This window comes from Aptenodytes patagonicus, chromosome 3 (assembly GCF_965638725.1).
Source record: "Aptenodytes patagonicus chromosome 3, bAptPat1.pri.cur, whole genome shotgun sequence".
NCBI lineage: Eukaryota > Metazoa > Chordata > Aves > Sphenisciformes > Spheniscidae > Aptenodytes > Aptenodytes patagonicus.
In genome coordinates, this window is record NC_134951.1 from 128,549,178 (window position 1) to 128,566,550 (window position 17,373).

The 17,373-nt window shown below is 42.3% G+C and overlaps 1 long non-coding RNA gene across 3 annotated transcripts in view; it reads right to left on the reverse strand.

Moving 5' to 3' along the window:
* LOC143159123 (uncharacterized) overlaps positions 1 to 17,373 on the reverse strand; it is a 510,504-nt gene that overhangs the window by 50,228 nt on the left and 442,903 nt on the right. For all 3 annotated transcript variants that reach the window (XR_012995119.1, XR_012995120.1, XR_012995118.1), the window contains one exon: positions 5,418 to 5,481. This is a non-coding gene — a long non-coding RNA (uncharacterized LOC143159123). The remainder of the gene's footprint in view (positions 1 to 5,417; positions 5,482 to 17,373) is intronic.

Sequence of the window (17,373 nt, forward strand, 5' to 3'; positions counted from 1 at the left end):
TTCAAAGTTGCTCTCAAATAAAAGGTGAAATGAAACAGCTTTTACGTAATTAAGCAACCCTCTCCTGACTTGCTACAAAACTTGTGGGACCCTAATATAGCAGAAATTTTAAAGGCAAATGTCTTACGTATGAGTCCACCACCCCAAAGCAGGAGAATATGGAGTTTGTAAATAACAACTGCAATACAAGTAATGCCTATTTGCTTACTTGAACCCACTGAAATTAATGGTCTGTGGTTTAGGTATGTGTCAGTGCCATAAAGCAGGATACGCTTGGGGACCAGGAAGTGTCTGCTTCATGTGTTAATGATGGAGTTATGGAGTGGCAGCAGCCATTTCATAGACAAAGTTGCAGAAGGATTTTTACTATATGCTCAACTCTCCCTTTTTATACTCCAACAAAAAGCTGGAGAAATTGCTAGGTGAGACCTGGGGCCAAGGTTGAAATTTTTCTATAAAATTTGAAAGGGATCCAGCTAGAGATTTTCGAATGATGCCACCCCTGAGAAAACACAGCTCGCAAGCACAGATTGTGCCCCTCCTAGCACTTAGGTGTACTCTCACACGGGGGTGACTCTGGGTATGAACAAAACTGTGTTCAACAAAATTATTGCCCCCCAAGCCTCTTCTCCACTAAAGCCCCAGCTCTCCTTCTTTAGCCCCACCATTCACAGGGAGATCCTTGAATAACCCAAGAAAAAAACATCCTACTAAGGAGTTATATTTTAATGTTTATGCTATGGCTTTTTGTATAATAGGAATAATCGCTATTGCTTTGTAGTACACTTACAACAAATAGCTTTGGAGATTGCTCAAACACTTTAGCTCCACTTCAGCTCTTAATCAAACTCAGCAGCTGTTTATTGCAATTACACTATAAAGCAATAGACATTATCCCTTAACTAACTGTCTTATTAATATAGGTAGTTACACAGCTATTTCATAGTTACTCTTAAATAACTGCTTTTAATTATTTTATTAACATAAATAACATCTCAATAAATTTAAATTAAATGCATATGTGAGAAACGTAATTTAAAGCATTGCACAAAATTGCATCTGTTTACTAATGTTTAAATTGATGTCATTGTGTAATTCAATTAAAATGCAACTTGAATTTATTTCAATTTTTGATCGCCATGGAACACCTGAGACACTAGAACTTCCTAAATATTGAAATGGGCACTGTCTGGTCTGTCTTCTGTTGCTATATTTCCTTTGCAATATTAATTTGCTGTCAGGAGAATGAGATTTCTTTTTATCCACAAAACTTACAATTTAATATCCCCATTTACTTTTCTTTTCTTCCCATTCCCAGTCAAAGCAACAGATGAAACTGGATTGCATTCTGCCTTCTAGTTTACTTGCGCAACTCTGCTTTCAATGGAGAAAAGGATTTTATTTTCCTGTGCAACACTGGATCCTCCATGTCTTATGCCATTTGTTCTGGTAGGATCAAGCTCTTTGCCTTCAGCTAAGGGGAAGGCAGACATTGCCTGACCTGGCCAGAAATCCCCTTATTCTTCCTCATGGGGGCCAGTTTATTGTTCAGGGGCCTCATTCTACCCAAAACTCCTCCACTGCAGAGCGGGCAATACTTGTACAGCAGATTTTAACCCACGGCGCCACTAATGAACTTTTATCTGAAAAGGGACCACAGCACAGATTAGCGTATGCCACCTCTCATTTTGCAGAATAGTCTGCCCATCATACTGACTTATTCAGATGCTCTTTTCCCCAGAGTCCGTGCTGCTGGGGATGAAACAAAAATCTCCTATCCTTATCCTGTTTCAGACTCCTCCCCTGAAGGATAAAGAGGAAAACACTTGCTGAAGAGCAAGGAGAATAGGAGAGGGAGTCCCTTCACCACTTGTTTGCCATAGACAGGAGAACAGAAGATGTTAGAAAGAGCTGGGAGAAACTTAAAGTGGCAAATGTAAGTCAGGAATGGGGTGAAAATAAGGCTGGAAAATATAAAGGTGCAAAAGGAGGTGAAGAGGCCTCACATACTTTCCTGCCAGCCATTTTCTTCTGCCACTCAAAACTTTTTGATTTAGTTCTGTAGCTGGTACAGGGACCTGTAAATGTGAACTGCTACCTCTCTCAAATCAAATCACAACAAACCCCCTCAAAAGTAACTGGGATGTATTGAAAAAAAGTGTTGAAGTCAGGAACATGTAAAGCAAAATTTCTCTGAGGGTCTTGATTTGGATCTCAGCAGCTTTTACGCTCCAAAACTATGGAAATCGAGGCATATCTGGCTGTTGGATATCAGTCAATGTCAAAGATGTTACAGGAGAGCAACGAAGGGAAGAATTTGGTCCGTGAAATCCAACCTACTGATGGTGAATTCTGCTAACTAGCAAAGCCCATCCTATCCTCTGGCTGCTAATTAGGGGACACAACCTCCCTACAAGGAACCATTAAAGAATGGCGTTTCAATGCATGTACACAGGCTGTATTAGGATGAAGGACGCCTCAGTGACACCATGGCTATGGAGAACTGGAATGTAGCTGGAGACAACAAAGATGAAAACGATGATTTATTTATTTTAATACTTCTATCCGAATGTAACAGGTAACATGAAGGGATAATTGCAGGCTCCGTCAGAAAGGGGTTGCTGATGCTGTGATCTGGCAGACACTCTAAGCTCCTCAGGAGACGAGCTCTTAAAAGTTTACAGACTATGCTGGGCAAAGACACAGGCGATTCAGTACAAAGGGATTTTACAGAAAAATGTAGAAACTAAGAGTGAGGGAAGACATGTTTAAACTTCAGGTAACTGAGAGTTATCAGGGTTTGGATAATTGAAGTTCCAATGTATATTTGCCTACACTGTCGCTCACCTTTGAGCCCTACCTAGGCATCTTGACATTTATGTAGTCTGAAATCCTGAAAGCTCTGAGTTTAGACAACTAAATTGTTGCTTGTCAATTTAGTCTTGACTGAAAGACAGGTGTTTTGTTTCAGAGTAACACTCCTTTCAGACTCCTCTATTCCCAAGCTCAGATTACTGAGCTAAGGAACTACCGAAATGAAATAACTTACAAGCAGGCAAAGACATTTACATACCTTGAACAAAGGAATTCTTTGGGCAAAATAGGGATTTTTAATCATTGCTTGTTTTCTGTCATATGGGATTCTCAGCTCTAGCTCTCTGGTGGGAGCTGGAGGAGCTTGGAGGCTTTGAAGGTTCCTACATTTTTGGTAATGTGGTAGATCCTTTGCTGCTGCTATGCAGTTTTACAAGCTTGCTCTGCTGAATGCAAACTGTTCTCTGAACAAAATCCTGAACAAAAATCCAGCTGAGAATCTGAACCAGAATTCTCCAAAAATGTAATTCTGGAAGCAGGCACACATATAAGCTTGCGACACACAGAGCAGTCAAACGCCAACAGTGGAAGCAAGGAGTATCTGTTAGCTACCTGATGCCTACATCCTAACTTTACATCTAATTCAAAGTGGGTCATTATTATCGGGCATTCATTATTATCCCTAGTAAGTGACTGGGATCCTTTCCAATTACGAACAAGTTCTCTCTTGGCACAACTTTGCACAGGCGACTTACACAGTCCAAGAGCTGCACATGCTGATGGTGCCATTGGGATCCCACATCTGACTGTGGCTACAGTTTTGTACTGTTAATGCAATGGAAAGGGAATCAGAGAGCCCAGAAAACGGCTCAGGCAGAACACAGCACCATCCGTCTGACCCCAAATTTAGCCTGCCTTTGAGATGCTACTGCCTGTGAGCGGCAGATGAGTCCATTACCATGAAGTGCCTCACTGCAGAAAGCAGCAGCAAGTGAGACCTACAGTGCACTGACCCAACCCCGCCTACATTCATGCCCTCTGGTAATTCAGGTTTTCCTGTTTCCATGTCTCTGTATCCGGGTGCTGGTGCCCATACACTTCTGGCTTCTTAGCTTTGTGGCAGGGTTTAGACCTTAATTCCTTTGTTTATCCCATTAAGTGTGTTGAAGGCAACAGAATAGAAGTTTCATCACACTGACCTGCCAATAACCTCAGCTCTGACCTGGAGGATCGTGTGTTCTGGCATAGGTTAAGGGTCTCATTTAATTTAGAACCTTAAGCTGGATTTGAACTGTAGCCCCAGAAGTAAAAAGCCAGTGTGTTTATCTGGGAAGCCACATGGCTCTGGTTTCCTGATTGGTACTTGTGACATCCCAGTATTGGCAAACCACGGAGATATTAACTGTGTGCTCTATTTTCTGCCCTTAATTATGGCCAGCTAGTCTGATTTTTCTGTCTTTTTTTTTTTTTAAAGGATTTGAGTGACAAAGTGACTATGCATATCATTCCACATTTGAACTGTAAGACTTCAGTATTTCTACCTCTAGTGTGTAATTGGATCAGCTGCCAGTTACAGAAAGGAGCTGGGTAAGTATTAAGTGTGTGGAAAATGAAGAAGAGTCCAAGTGTGAAGGGGAGGAATAATTTGACAAAGCCTGCAGTGAGCTGTACGTGGTTTTCTCATTCCAAAATGGAGTAGGTTTTGAAGCGCATGAAAAAAACCTGGCTTTGATTTATTAGCTTTGGTTCACAGAAGGCTAGCCACAATCTTGGAGTGACTCAAGACTTATGGAAAGCCACAGTCCCTGCCCCAAAGAGCTTACAATACCGACATTATCACAACGAGGATGGCTGAGTGCCAAACTGAAAAACGGTCTGCTTTTATCTGACTCGCTAAAGCTGTGCCTTGAATAACCTTGTCAGGCAGCGCACAAATCTACTGCCGTGGGCTTGGCATCACAGCAGGACTGCGGCTTAGTGTGTTCATGATATGGTGGTCCTCAAACCATTGCACCCAATGTTCTTTTGTAGGTTCCCACTGTAGCACGTGCTTACTTTAATTTTGAGTTTCTCAAAGAAAGGAACGAAGCTAATGTAAGCATGAAACATTTTAAAATCTACTACAAAAATCCAAAGTAAATCTCAGCCCTTTAAAAAGGTGAGAAATAGATGAGGGCTGTGTCCAGTCAAAAAGTGAGAGTGTTGTCTCTTGGGACAAGCAAATTGCCTTGCCGCTGAGTTCCTCCATTAACCACAGTTATGGCAGGATGATACAGACAGACAGACAGTTCTTTATCCACTAAGTGTTCAACCATTTATATACCTTTATAAAATGCAAGTAAATCCTCTCAGATATTAATAGGCAGTTTGCAGGTGTCTGGTCAAAGGCTACTGGTGGGACAGAAGAGCTAGATACTGAGTGGGTAGCCAGAACATCCTTCACTTTACATTTCAAAGTAGCTCTAAGGTGCAACTCAGGACAACAGTCTGATCATGTGATGACACATGTAGGGGGTAAGGAGAGAGGACTGCAGCCTAAAATCAAAGAAAAGGTCACAACATCCAGAGCAGCTCATGAAAGAAGCAGATGAAATGTCAGTTACCTGGAAATTCAGAGACAGTTGTCCCTCAGCTGTAGAAATCCACCATAAAATCCACCATGCTGATCTGTAAGGAATAAGCAAGAAACATTCGTTAGTGGTGCAAACAAACATAGAGGATTACAAATATGCCAAGTGGATTGACTGCCCAACGGCAGCCAGGATACACATAGTATTGCCAAGAAGGTGGAAAGAGGCAAAGAACAACTGAGCTTCGCTGTCTCCCAACTCTACGTTGCTCTAAGCTACACTTGGTGGTTTGCTGCCCATAGGACCAAACTGATATTCTGAGATTTGGAAACTCTTCTGCTATGCCTTCAATAGCAGCCACTAATTGAGAGCAGCAATGTCTAAAAGGGCCCCTGGGTTATGGCCATAGAGTCATATCCTTTCTCACTGGTATAAAAGCTCTGCAGATAAGCCTATCAGGCAAAAACACAACAAAAAAAAACAACTCAAAATCATTTCTCTCTGACTCTCCAAGGGGGGTAGAGCATTAAGACAGAATGCCCAACCTCAAAGGAAGTCAAGATTGGATCAGAACATCTCAGAGAGGTAGAAAAGGAGAGATGGCAAGAGGCAGTAGTGTAAAGGTTTTATCAGCATGAGTTTGGGATGACCACATTACTCATAGGTCACTGTGCTTTCCAGCTGGCTAGTGACAGATGAAATAAGGAAGACAACAGCCTCTGGATTTCCAGGTACCAGCCGCAGCCAAGTCTGCCTTTTCAGCTGCCCTTTTAATCTGGAATATGCATGGCGCTGCTCAGAAAGGGGCTGACTTTGTATGCAACAGGGAACCCACCGTGAGATCCCACTATCACCAAGCAAGCTCTAGAAAAACATCAAGACAATATTTGTGTTAATAGAGGGAGAAAAACTTCAAATGCAAGGCACTTGGTTTTGCCTACATTTTGCATACTTCCAGTATTTCCTAATACTGAACTAGAACTAGTAGTTCAGAGATCCTTTGTGGATCTCAGCCCATCTCCAGCAGGAAGACACCAGGAATGGGTTATCCTGATGAGAATCCGCAACCGTTATGGCATAAAACAGGCGTAGTTCTTCATGTCTAATAGCAGCAGCCACAATACTGAGATTTTGTTATATAATAAAGACATTACAAATACAATTTATTTATAATGAAGTGATGCCATTCTGCCAGGCGCCGTACAAAGACTTTACTGCGGACTGCTCGCATTTTTCAGAAGGTACCATCTAATCAGACATACACACAGAGATCCCGACAGCTGAGTGGAAAATAATATTGCCATTCCTGACATTTCTCAAATTAGCAAGAGCTTATAATGAAGCTTTTGTAAGACGTCTCTTTCAAGGATTTGTTGGATACCTCTCTTGCCGGGAATGGATGCACACGGGGTAACTGCCCTCCTGCTCTGTGCTTAATTCTCTCACCTTGTACTACGTTGCTTGTTTCCTGCACTCGGAGATCTCCTACTTGTGTTTGAACTCTCTGAATACTCTCTTCAGCTACACACAAGGAGCCGGAGGCCTTGGTAACCTTCTACCCCAGTAGTTCTTTTCCTGCAGTCAGGAAATTACCTCTTCTTTTTTGTTTTCTTTTTTTTTTTTATTGCAAAGAACTAGGGGAATTCCCTCTTCCAGTGCCTAGCTTTATGCTGGGCCCTGATGGCAGTGATTGGTGACAGCAGCAAAAAAAACCCAAGCCACACCACTCACAAACAAAAATGCCACATTTTCCATAGGTTTTTATGTCAATATTTTGACAATTTCAGCAATTCCACATTCATATTGGTATTGAGATACCCAGAAAACGATGTATGCTTCAAGTAACTTCAGTAAGTGTCATGATACGCCTGTGTGAATGCTTGTACATTTTTCCATGAAGAATTCAAATCAGATAAAACTCTGAGACTTGATTTTCAGCTGATATAAATCCACAAAGATAATGTAATTACTGGTATGCCAGTTTACACCTGCAAAATACCTTATCCTGAAATATCTTGGCCCTTCTGCCTCCTTCATTCAAGCAGAGGGAATAGATACCAATAGGGGAAGGTTTCACGTCTCTGCCTCCAACTCTCTTCAGCGACGTGAGTTCACATAAGGAGCTGTAGGCTGTAGCTGCCTTCTGCCCCAGCAGGTTTTCTTTTTCCTTCATTCAGGAAATTGTCTGTCTTTTTTTTTTAACGTAATCAACAAGGGAACTCCCCCTTCTGTTGTCCAGCTTTGAGAGAGGAACCCGATTTGTGTTTTTAGCTAAAAACCCCTGAAAAGTCATCAGAGGGTTCCCTGACTTTAGTGGGGCAGACCTAGCTGAAAAGGGATGTTCTTGCTGTTCGCCAACGTCCTTCCTTGCCCAGTACTGTCTTGCTGGCGGCGTTTGGGCAGCGCGAGCAGCTCGGGCCATGGTGCCACAGTGCTCTGCCTCCCAGCACAGCTCTGTCACTCTGTGCACAGTGCTCATGTCACACTGTTTACAGAGTGTGACAGACCAGAGGAGGGCAGAGCCACAGTAGGAAGGAAACGGGGCCAGGCCCAGCGGCATTGGGTAAGCATCACCAGAGGTGTTGGTCTCTGTGGGCAGAGGGAAGCAGAGCTGAGGGCCACGGACGGGGATTAGAGAGAAAAAGTAAGTGGCACCTCGAATATATTTTGCCAGGATATAAAAAGAAGAAAAGAAGTATGAGACAGACAAACAAGAGGTAAAACTGTTTTAGGAAAGAAGGGGGAAAATGCACAGAAAATATCATAATAAAGGAACCTCATCAGTAGCAACAACTCAAGGAGAAAAGAGGACTGATGGATGGATAGCTGCGCTAGCGTGAGTGACGAAGGATAAACCAAACCTTTACAAAGCATTAAAAAAGAAAACCAAAGTGCATTAAAAAAACCTAGTGAGGAAAAAAAAAGCCAGAGGACAAATAAAAGAGAGAGAGAGGATTTCTATGAGCACAAAAGCAGAGGTCAGCACCCTGTGGTCATTTCCTAAGAAAGAAGGAAGTAGAAGTGAAGGAAAATACCTAAATATAAAAGACTACTTATAAACAAATGAGACATTGACTGCTACTCTATGATTTTTTTGAAAGTTTGCTATTAGCATATCTCCAGTGATAAATGCCTTAGTATGATGCCAGCTTTCTGTAGGCAGAAATGCACAAATGCAGCAAATCAGTTCTGCCAGGCAGACGGCGAAGTAACAAGAAATCATTTCCCCCCATGCCACGTGGCACTGCTTTGGTCCACATACATCCTCTCTCCAGCATCTACCCTTGGAAGAGGCGCACGGCAGGGCAGTAGAGCAGGAGGATGTTTAGCAATACAGAGGATGAGAACACAAATGTAAAACTATGTTGGGAGCCTAGAGCTCAATTCAAACAATAATTACACAGGTCGATCTCTGACCAAGGCTCTTCAGGCCACCTCCTGCCCCAGTTACTCTTTTTTATCACTTGGAAACCAGTTTGTCTAGGCAGAAAAAATACTTCTGGATCATTCTTGCCAAGACCACCAAAATTGAAAATTGCCAAGAGTCTCCTCTGAATGGCAATGACATCCATAAAAAGACTGGATGGGTAAGAGCATGTTCAGGAGCTGTTTGGTCTACAGCTGAGCCTGAGCTGGGGCCCTGTCACGATGGTAACGTCACACCATTCATTAAGCCCACTAAGCTCAAGCTAATGTCTCAAATTGCCTCCAGGGTGCCTTGGCGCACAGCTCCAAGCTCTCCTTTCCATGGGGAGAGGAGCACCTGAGCCACCCCACCGACTTGAAGCCTGAAAGAGGAGCCACGGTAGGGATGTGCAGGCCCAACACTGAGCAGGGATGGCTCCGTGGAGGAAGGGTGGATGGGAAGAACTGAGCAAAGACCAAAGCCAGGCTTCATTTTGCAGACATCACTCAGGCCTTTCCCCTAGCTCCAGAGGGGTGGAGCAGATGCCCTACTCTGTAGGAGGGAAGTAATTCCAGACCTGAAGCTTAAGCCAAGACAAATTTGGTATGTAACTCCGTATTTTGAATGACAGCAGGAACCACTTACCATGCTGGCCTAGTTTTAAAAGTAAAGATATAGGGGTGGCCCTCAGAATTTATGCAGAAATTTGATGGGGTTAAAAGTTGTGCCCACTGACATGTTTTCAAGCAGAGAAATACTAGGAATGAATCCTTAGGCTTTATACTGTATTTGGCCAAAATGCTGTTCTCGCTTCCATCCCATCAGTGGGGTTATACGATTAACACAAATCATTTCACAGGCAATATTCCGCCTATTGATCAGGGCCCCATTCTGGAAGGGATGGATTCAGACTGACACTGAAAGTTCCTTTTGCAATGTATATATGTACATTCCCTTGCAATAGAAGAGCCACATATAGTCTTTCATTTATCAGTGAAATCCAGTTAGCTTCTGTGGTATCGCACCAACATAAGTGAGGTGACAGTCTGGCCCCAAATCCTCAATTCCACAAACTCCCATATTGTGCTGCTACAAAGACGAGGCTGCCTTGGAGGCTGAGCAGACAGTGCCCAGATCCTGCAGTCTTTGCACAGACTTCAACTCACCGACTGTAATGGAAGTATTACCTTAATTCATGACAGCATCTACGCTAAGAGTGCTTCTGTACACATCTTACTTGCCAAAATAAATGCTTTTTTTGTTTTGTTTTATTGCTGGGGGTGGGAAAGAAGATGCAGATTAATTTTTAAATAGGAAAAAAATCCACATCCTCTTTTTTTGAAACAGACAACTTGAGACACAGAACAGCCTTTTTTTGTCGTCCCCCCCGCCTTGTTCTGTACACCACCCCAGTTCCACCCTTGCTTTAAGATTAGCTGTCGATCTAAAGATTGACTGTGCTATCCTTAAGGCCAGGCATTCTTTGGATTTGGTTATTATATCAAGGTGCATTTGTGCTTCTAAATGGGCAGCTGTACTGTAAATGGAACACAAAGGAGCAAAATTCAGCCTGTACCAGCACGGGTCCAAAGCCCACAGAGTCTGCGATGCTGTAGTCTTTTGTTTCAAATGCAGATAGATAAACTTCAGCCTTTTTTCCATGACGGTTATAATGCAGAATATGAAAAACTCCTGGGATGGTTTAAGCTGCAGGGTATTCTCCCAGAGTTCTGTCCAAGAATAATCTAGTAAAAATGTGGACAGAGAACCATCGACCTCTGCTTTCCCCTGAACATATGCAGCTCTGATCAGTCTGGTATTTCAAGAAAAACAAGGTCCTGAACCCTAATCCTCAGACACATAACAAAGCGCACTTCACAGCTGTGATGCACAGCTACTATCAGCTCCGAGGCCTGAGTGGGTCCCAAGACAATGCCTCCTTTATCACCCAGAGGACAAATATCTAGACAGCAATATTTTCTGCTTGAATGCTTCAAGCATCTCTCGCAACTCCTGACTGAAAGAGAAAACTGAGCTGAGAGTGTTTGCTGAGTGATTATTTTAATTTACTACTTGATGTAAATCTAAATGAACTGACATCCAGCCTGAGATGGACAGAAAACAATCATTGTGAAAAAAGAAAGAAGGCTAATATTACAATATCATTTGAGTAGCGCAGGTTTAGGCAACTTTAGCAGTGGCAATGTAATAGATAGTGAAGCAGGGTTTGCATTTCCTTTTCTTCACTCAATTACCATAATAAGTTCTGTAATTTTAGGGCTGTTTATTTATCAGGCAACGATAACAAAGACGCTCAGAACACGGTGTCTGAATGCAATACTACAAAGCATCACAGAGTAAGCCCTTGCATGCAGAGGGATTGCTGCTTCTCACACACCTGATTATCCATGTGTACGTGTGTGTACGTGTGTTCAGAAGCAACAATATTCCCCTTCTTGTTAATTGCTAAAATGGCACACATTTTGCATCTGGCTTGAGGCAGAGTGAGGGAAAGGGGTAGAAAAGGAAGAAAACTTCCTGGTAAAGTTCTCCAGTGCTTTAAAAACCTGTCAAGTCACTCTGCCGAGCTTTCTCATGTGAACAATAGATTTGGGACCTGGCCTGCCTGCACCAGGGAGTCTGTCACTGCTGCTCTCTGATCCGGGTTTCCAACGTTTGATGGCTGCACAGTGTCACAGAACAGCTGGAGGAGAGGCGCCCCGGCTGAGTGCATGAGATGGACGGGAAAAAAAACAACAAACAAAAAGCAAAAGAAGAGATTTCTTTGTGAGGCAGACACATGCATCTGGGCTCTGCCAGAGCGAGACGCGTCACCTTGCGGCATGGCCTGTGGCACCCTACACTGAGACGAACAGATATTCATGCCCCACAGCCCCCCTCATTCCCAAATGAGGACCAGGGAGAAGGTGCACCACATGCAATGCAACCCCAGATGGAGGTCCAGCAAGAGCTTACTCCCGGTGGGGCTCAGCAGTGGGTTCACCACCTCCTGCAGCTCCCAAAGGCATTTTTCCAGTGGGAGACTACCTCCTCAGGCCCCTCCAGGCATGGCATGCCATGGCAGCACCAACAGCCTGGAAGAGTGGGTAGGAGGCACCGCTAGCCCATCACTCAGTGCCTCTCTCAGCACATCAAAGAGCCATGTTGCACCCCCAAGGCTGACTGAATGCACCTGGGGCAACTTTTCATTCCACCCCGAGATGCTTGTGTCGGTTTTTGGGGAATTTGTGGTTGGAAAGACTAATCCACATGCATAATTTCTTGCACATTGCCTTAAAAGTATGTACCTAATTTGAAACAAAACTCACAGTGTAATGTTCCATTTTGCATATACCAAAGATCGATGGAAAAGCTCATAATTTAATAAGAATAAAAGGAGTTGAATAAAGATGAAACTCGATGGGTTTCTAAGACTGCCATTCAACAGCCTCGAGCTTTTGGAAGAATACCATGCCTTCCTATTAAATGATTTGAACCACTACCTTAAAGAAATCTCTGCTGTTCCTTCTTAAATTCTACAGGAGGCTCAAAAGCATGTCGGAAATATTTTTACTCTGTACCATAAGATGTTTTTCATCAGAGTAACATGCCTCTTAACCCATAGCCATATATTCAATTAAATTGCATGGGCATATGTGTGTTTATTTACATAATGTGTAAATGTATAGCTGGGTATATATAAACAAAAGGCTTTCATAACACAGAGGAACACACATGGTGGTATAATTTGTGTATACGCACACTGTGTAACTGCAGCCGTTCATGTCAACACCATTCGTCACCTGTATTCACCAAAATGGTGTCAGTACTGTTCCGCACGCTGCCTACAAGTTCACCACAATGATAATCTCCCTCCTCAATTAATTAAGGACAATTTAAATATTTTAAGTGAATTACATTAACATGACAAAACAGTAAAATTTAAACTGTGGAGCTGCAAACAGAAAACCTGTGACAAAGTCCCTCTTTCAACACAGTCACATAGAAAGATTTTACAAATTGACAGTATACATTATGCACAGCCTAACTGTGGACATTTTCTGTCAAGCACTTAAACAGAGAGACACAACAACGGCTCCAGCGTGAAAAAAGAATTATCTGTAGGGTACCAGTCCTCACTAAGGGCAACCTTGACAAGTCCAAGCATGCACCTGGATCAGCATTTAAAATAACTCTGTCATATCAAAGTTGTTCATCATGAAGCTCTGTCTAAATTATTGTGGGTTTGCAATGGACCTTCATTAACTGTTCTTATGTATAAACACTATCAAACCTACTAAAAAGAGTATTTTTTTAAATGCCCCTTTAAATATTGCTTCAGTAAGAGGGTTACAAATACATGGCATAAAATGTTACAGATGGAAATTACATTTTTGTTAGTTCTGTGGGGCTACTTACAACAAATCTGAAATTTTACATTCAGGACTCATACAGCAGCGAGATAACGTTTTCCCTTCTAGGGACAAAATTCTGTAAGGAAGTTTTTAAGAAATCTAGCTTGTATTTATAGCCTTACCATACAGCTACTACGGATCTAGCACTCTTTTCACTGATGAAGTGTCTGATTAACACATACCGTTATTGGGATTTGCAAATTAAAGGCTGGATCTTGCAACACTTATGTGAGTCAGCCTTAATCACATGAGTAGTCCCCAGCAGGAGTAAATGTTGCGGGATCGGGCCCTTCTGAAATGAGCAAAGCTTCATTAGCCCCTTCATGTGATTTTATAAATATGCATGCTCTAATGGAGTGTGATGATGTAGGTACATACAAGCTCATGTTACTTATGTGAGTACTGCCAGAGATCTCAAAGGGATTTGGGACTTCCATGAATAAAATCAGGTTATGGTAAGATTGGTTGATGCCATACAAAAAAAATAATAGAGAGGACAGAGTGACCTCTCCATTTTCCTCAGATTACTCCCTGACAATACAATAAAACACACTACAAATACTAATGCAGAAGGGTAGGTCTAGCTGCTGTTGCTTTGCCCATGCCAAGCACTCCTACTCAGACTGGAAGAAGTTGCCAAATGGGGTCCATACTCCTCAGCGTCTATGAAAAATACTATTGCAGTTTAGCTGCAAGAAAGTATCTTCCTGACACTGCACAGTATGCTGAAGTGGATTGTGGACATATCCAAGACAGCCGCAAATGAGCTTCTCAGCAGGGTAAATGACCTCCCCCCTGGCTCTGGGCCACCACACTGGGCTGCTTTTGCCTCCCGAGCTTCTGCAGGTGTGTGTGGAGCACGTGGTGCAGCATAGATCTGCCTGCAGAAGATCTGAAGGTGCACAGAGTTCCTGCTGCTCATTCTTCACCAAGCTCAACAATGCTCGGCATGTGATGTCACACAGTGCTATTGCAGAGATGATTGTGACATCACAAAGAGTAAGCAGACACAGCCTGAAAACCCAAAGAACTGATTAATTCCTCAGAGGCAGTTTTCCTGCCAATGACCCTTGTCATAAGAAGTGGGGGAACGAGCACCTTTTCCCTGAGAGAAGAGGTACTGCTTACCCAGAAAGAATTTTTTCTGGGGTGTCAATACTTTAATCTGAAGACCACACCGCGTTTCCTGTTGATAATTCTTAGCTGTACTTATGAAAACTATTGCAATGAGGTTATTCGAATTATGAAAATCTATTTCCTTTTGAAGATTTAAGAGCAACCTTTTTTATGAAAAAGAACACATAAAAACACTGAAATCCTTTTAATTCCTTCTTGTGCCACAGAATCTGAGCACAATTTATCCAGATAAGTTTTAATTATAGCCTTTCCAGAAAGACAGTACTTTGTATAAATAAAAAGAAATACAATTGATAAATGTAGTCAGATGGTACCAGGTTGTTTAAATAGACCATTAAGCTCAAAATGTCTAAAGTTAAATTAGATTGTATTCTCTTTCACCTAGGGCTTTTGTAAGGCACAACTGGCATGTATAGTCTTGTCCACATTAATTTTTACTGCCACGGTCAAAAAGCAGCATAAGTCTGAAGCTTGTGTAGCATTTCCTGTCTTTATTTGACGTGATCATAGTAGATGAATTAGCTCCCTTGGTGCAGAGAGTGAAAGAAGGTTAGTTGAGGGAAATAAGGAATTTTCAGAGGAAAGAAAAAGTTTGAGCGAAACATATGGTTTAAATGCTCTAGCCTATTTCAGATCAAGCTGAGAGAGTTGAGATCTGTTGGTTCAGAGATCCAGTTCACTGCACATTCCTACTGTGCCTGCCTACTAATTGCATCCCATGTTTGTCAATCAAATATTTGCAATTAACAAAAATATTCCCTTAAGAGACATATAACAGAGGCTGCTAAGGATCCATTGCTTTCCTATTAGAGTCAGCTCCAAAAAAAACCAAAAAGGTCTTTAAAAATATTCTGCTGATGATGACACTGCCAGACACTTCCAGTCAAAACATTAACAAGCAGAATAGGTGGCATGGGGGCTTTTCAAAGAGATTTTTTTCAAAGAAGAAAAACTTTGATCTTAGTGTTTCTGACCCATCCTCCACCTCTGATTCTTCAATCTACAAGTACATTTAGTGGTTTAATTTCACTCAGTGCATAACTTGCCTAAGGATAAAAGTTGATCTAGATTTTTTTATTTAACTCCAATTTAACTGATGCTCTAAAGCTGCCCTATCACTGCGTAATACACACTCACAGAAGGTTTCTAAGCAGGAGCTGAAGAAAGCCGACTAGAATAATAAGAAATGCACAAGGTTCAGAGGAAACATTAATTTGTAAATAGGTAGAAATGCGAGTAATTTGTTGGGAATTGAAGACCTTCTGTATGCAACAGTGAAGCACAGCAGCTGTGCACTGCTGTTTTATAAATCAATATTACATCTGAAGGTGGTGTTTGAATGCTTGTATCATTGCGGTTTGAGTCAAACAAAGTTCTGTGATAAGAAATGATCAAACAAAACAAACAAAATCCCTTCCCTGTCTCGTCGGATAAATTCCAAACATAATTCCACAAGAGGGATAGAACATTCAAATCATCCACTTTTTTATAATTGCATAAACCCCTCAGTCACAGAAAGATGATTGGATTGGTGATGGACTATTGTATTCTCAAAGACATGGATCATGCCAATGGAGAGCTTCTGCAAAATGATAATAGTGTGCGCATTTTCTGTATGACCTAAGTGGTGAGCTTTAAACCCCATCCAAGCCAAAATGCAGCGGTCTGGTGTGAACATGACTGGGACCAGGGGACTCCAGTCTTCCACTTCCACCTCTAAAACTAATTCCTTCAGTGCCATGAGCAACCACTTATCCTCACTGCTGCAGATTCTCCATCTAAATACAGAGGATAATATATAGCCAGCTAACGAAAAGAGTTCAGACTTAGGCCAAGTCTACCCCAGGAAAAATTTGCCAGCATAGCTCAGCAGGTACAGCTTGATTAGCAGATTTGCCTCATGTCGACACAGCCTGCACCTGCGAACAGAATATTTTTCCTGCCATCTACCAATTCTCCCATGCAAAATGAAGCAGAACCCCAGCAATGTTAATGATTTTCCCAATCAAAAGCGATCTCAAATATTGTATGTCCCCATGAGTGACATTGCTTCATTTTCTCAAAGGCTGTAAATAATTGTGAAATGTTCTGAAGACACAAAGGAGCTGCCTTCCCTTGCCATTTTTTTATCTTTATAAAACATTCCCTTAATTTAGACTGTGGCTTAAAAAACCTCAGTATCAGAAAGCTAAGTATTTGGGGCTGTCATACTTGCAGAGAATGGGCAAAGAGGTAAGATACAGCATTTCTCATAACCCACCAAGCCCAGTTTCTGGAACCTCAGGAAAGAAAGGGAGTTGGGAGAGCAAAGAAATATCCTGAGAGACATCTGCTGGCCACTTTTGCCTTGCCGAGCTTCATTCACTGACTGCAGAGCACGCAAGTTTGCGACATTGGACCTTCTGAGTCAAGGGGCAACTTGGTGGTCATACAAATCATAACTCCATAGCAAACAAATATCAACCAACAGCCCTGCCTTTGGGCTCCATAAAAGATTTAGCAACATCCTTATTGTCTGACTTATTACGAAAGGAAGCAAATTTATCACTGTGACTGCAATGAAGCAGGCTGCGGAAAAGCGGGACAGCTGAACAGCATCCCACACCAAGCCTGTAGGCACGTCTCCAGCCTAGTGACCAGCGAGAGACTTCCCTGCCACTGCTGAATGAACAGACTCTGAAGCTTGGCATTTGCATCCCACAGCTGCCTATGGACCCCTCTGCGTGGCCACTCGCATTGGCTTCGCAACCGCAGCAGATAAAGGAGGACAGCAAAGCTGGGCGGCACAGATAGTGACAATAACAAGACAGATCCTAACTAGCTTTGAAATGGCTGGTGTTGGGGAGATTTTTAACTGCAGACTTGCATCGAAGAGCCCCATTTTTAAATACTCAGCTATCATTTTGCAAGGGGTTGTCAGATTACAGAATTTTATCATCAAGCTTGAGGTGGGAAAAGAAGAGGAGGAAATGGAGGAGGAGGGTATTTTTGTTCCTGTCCTTCATTTCCTGATAAGGAGACACTTTTGATC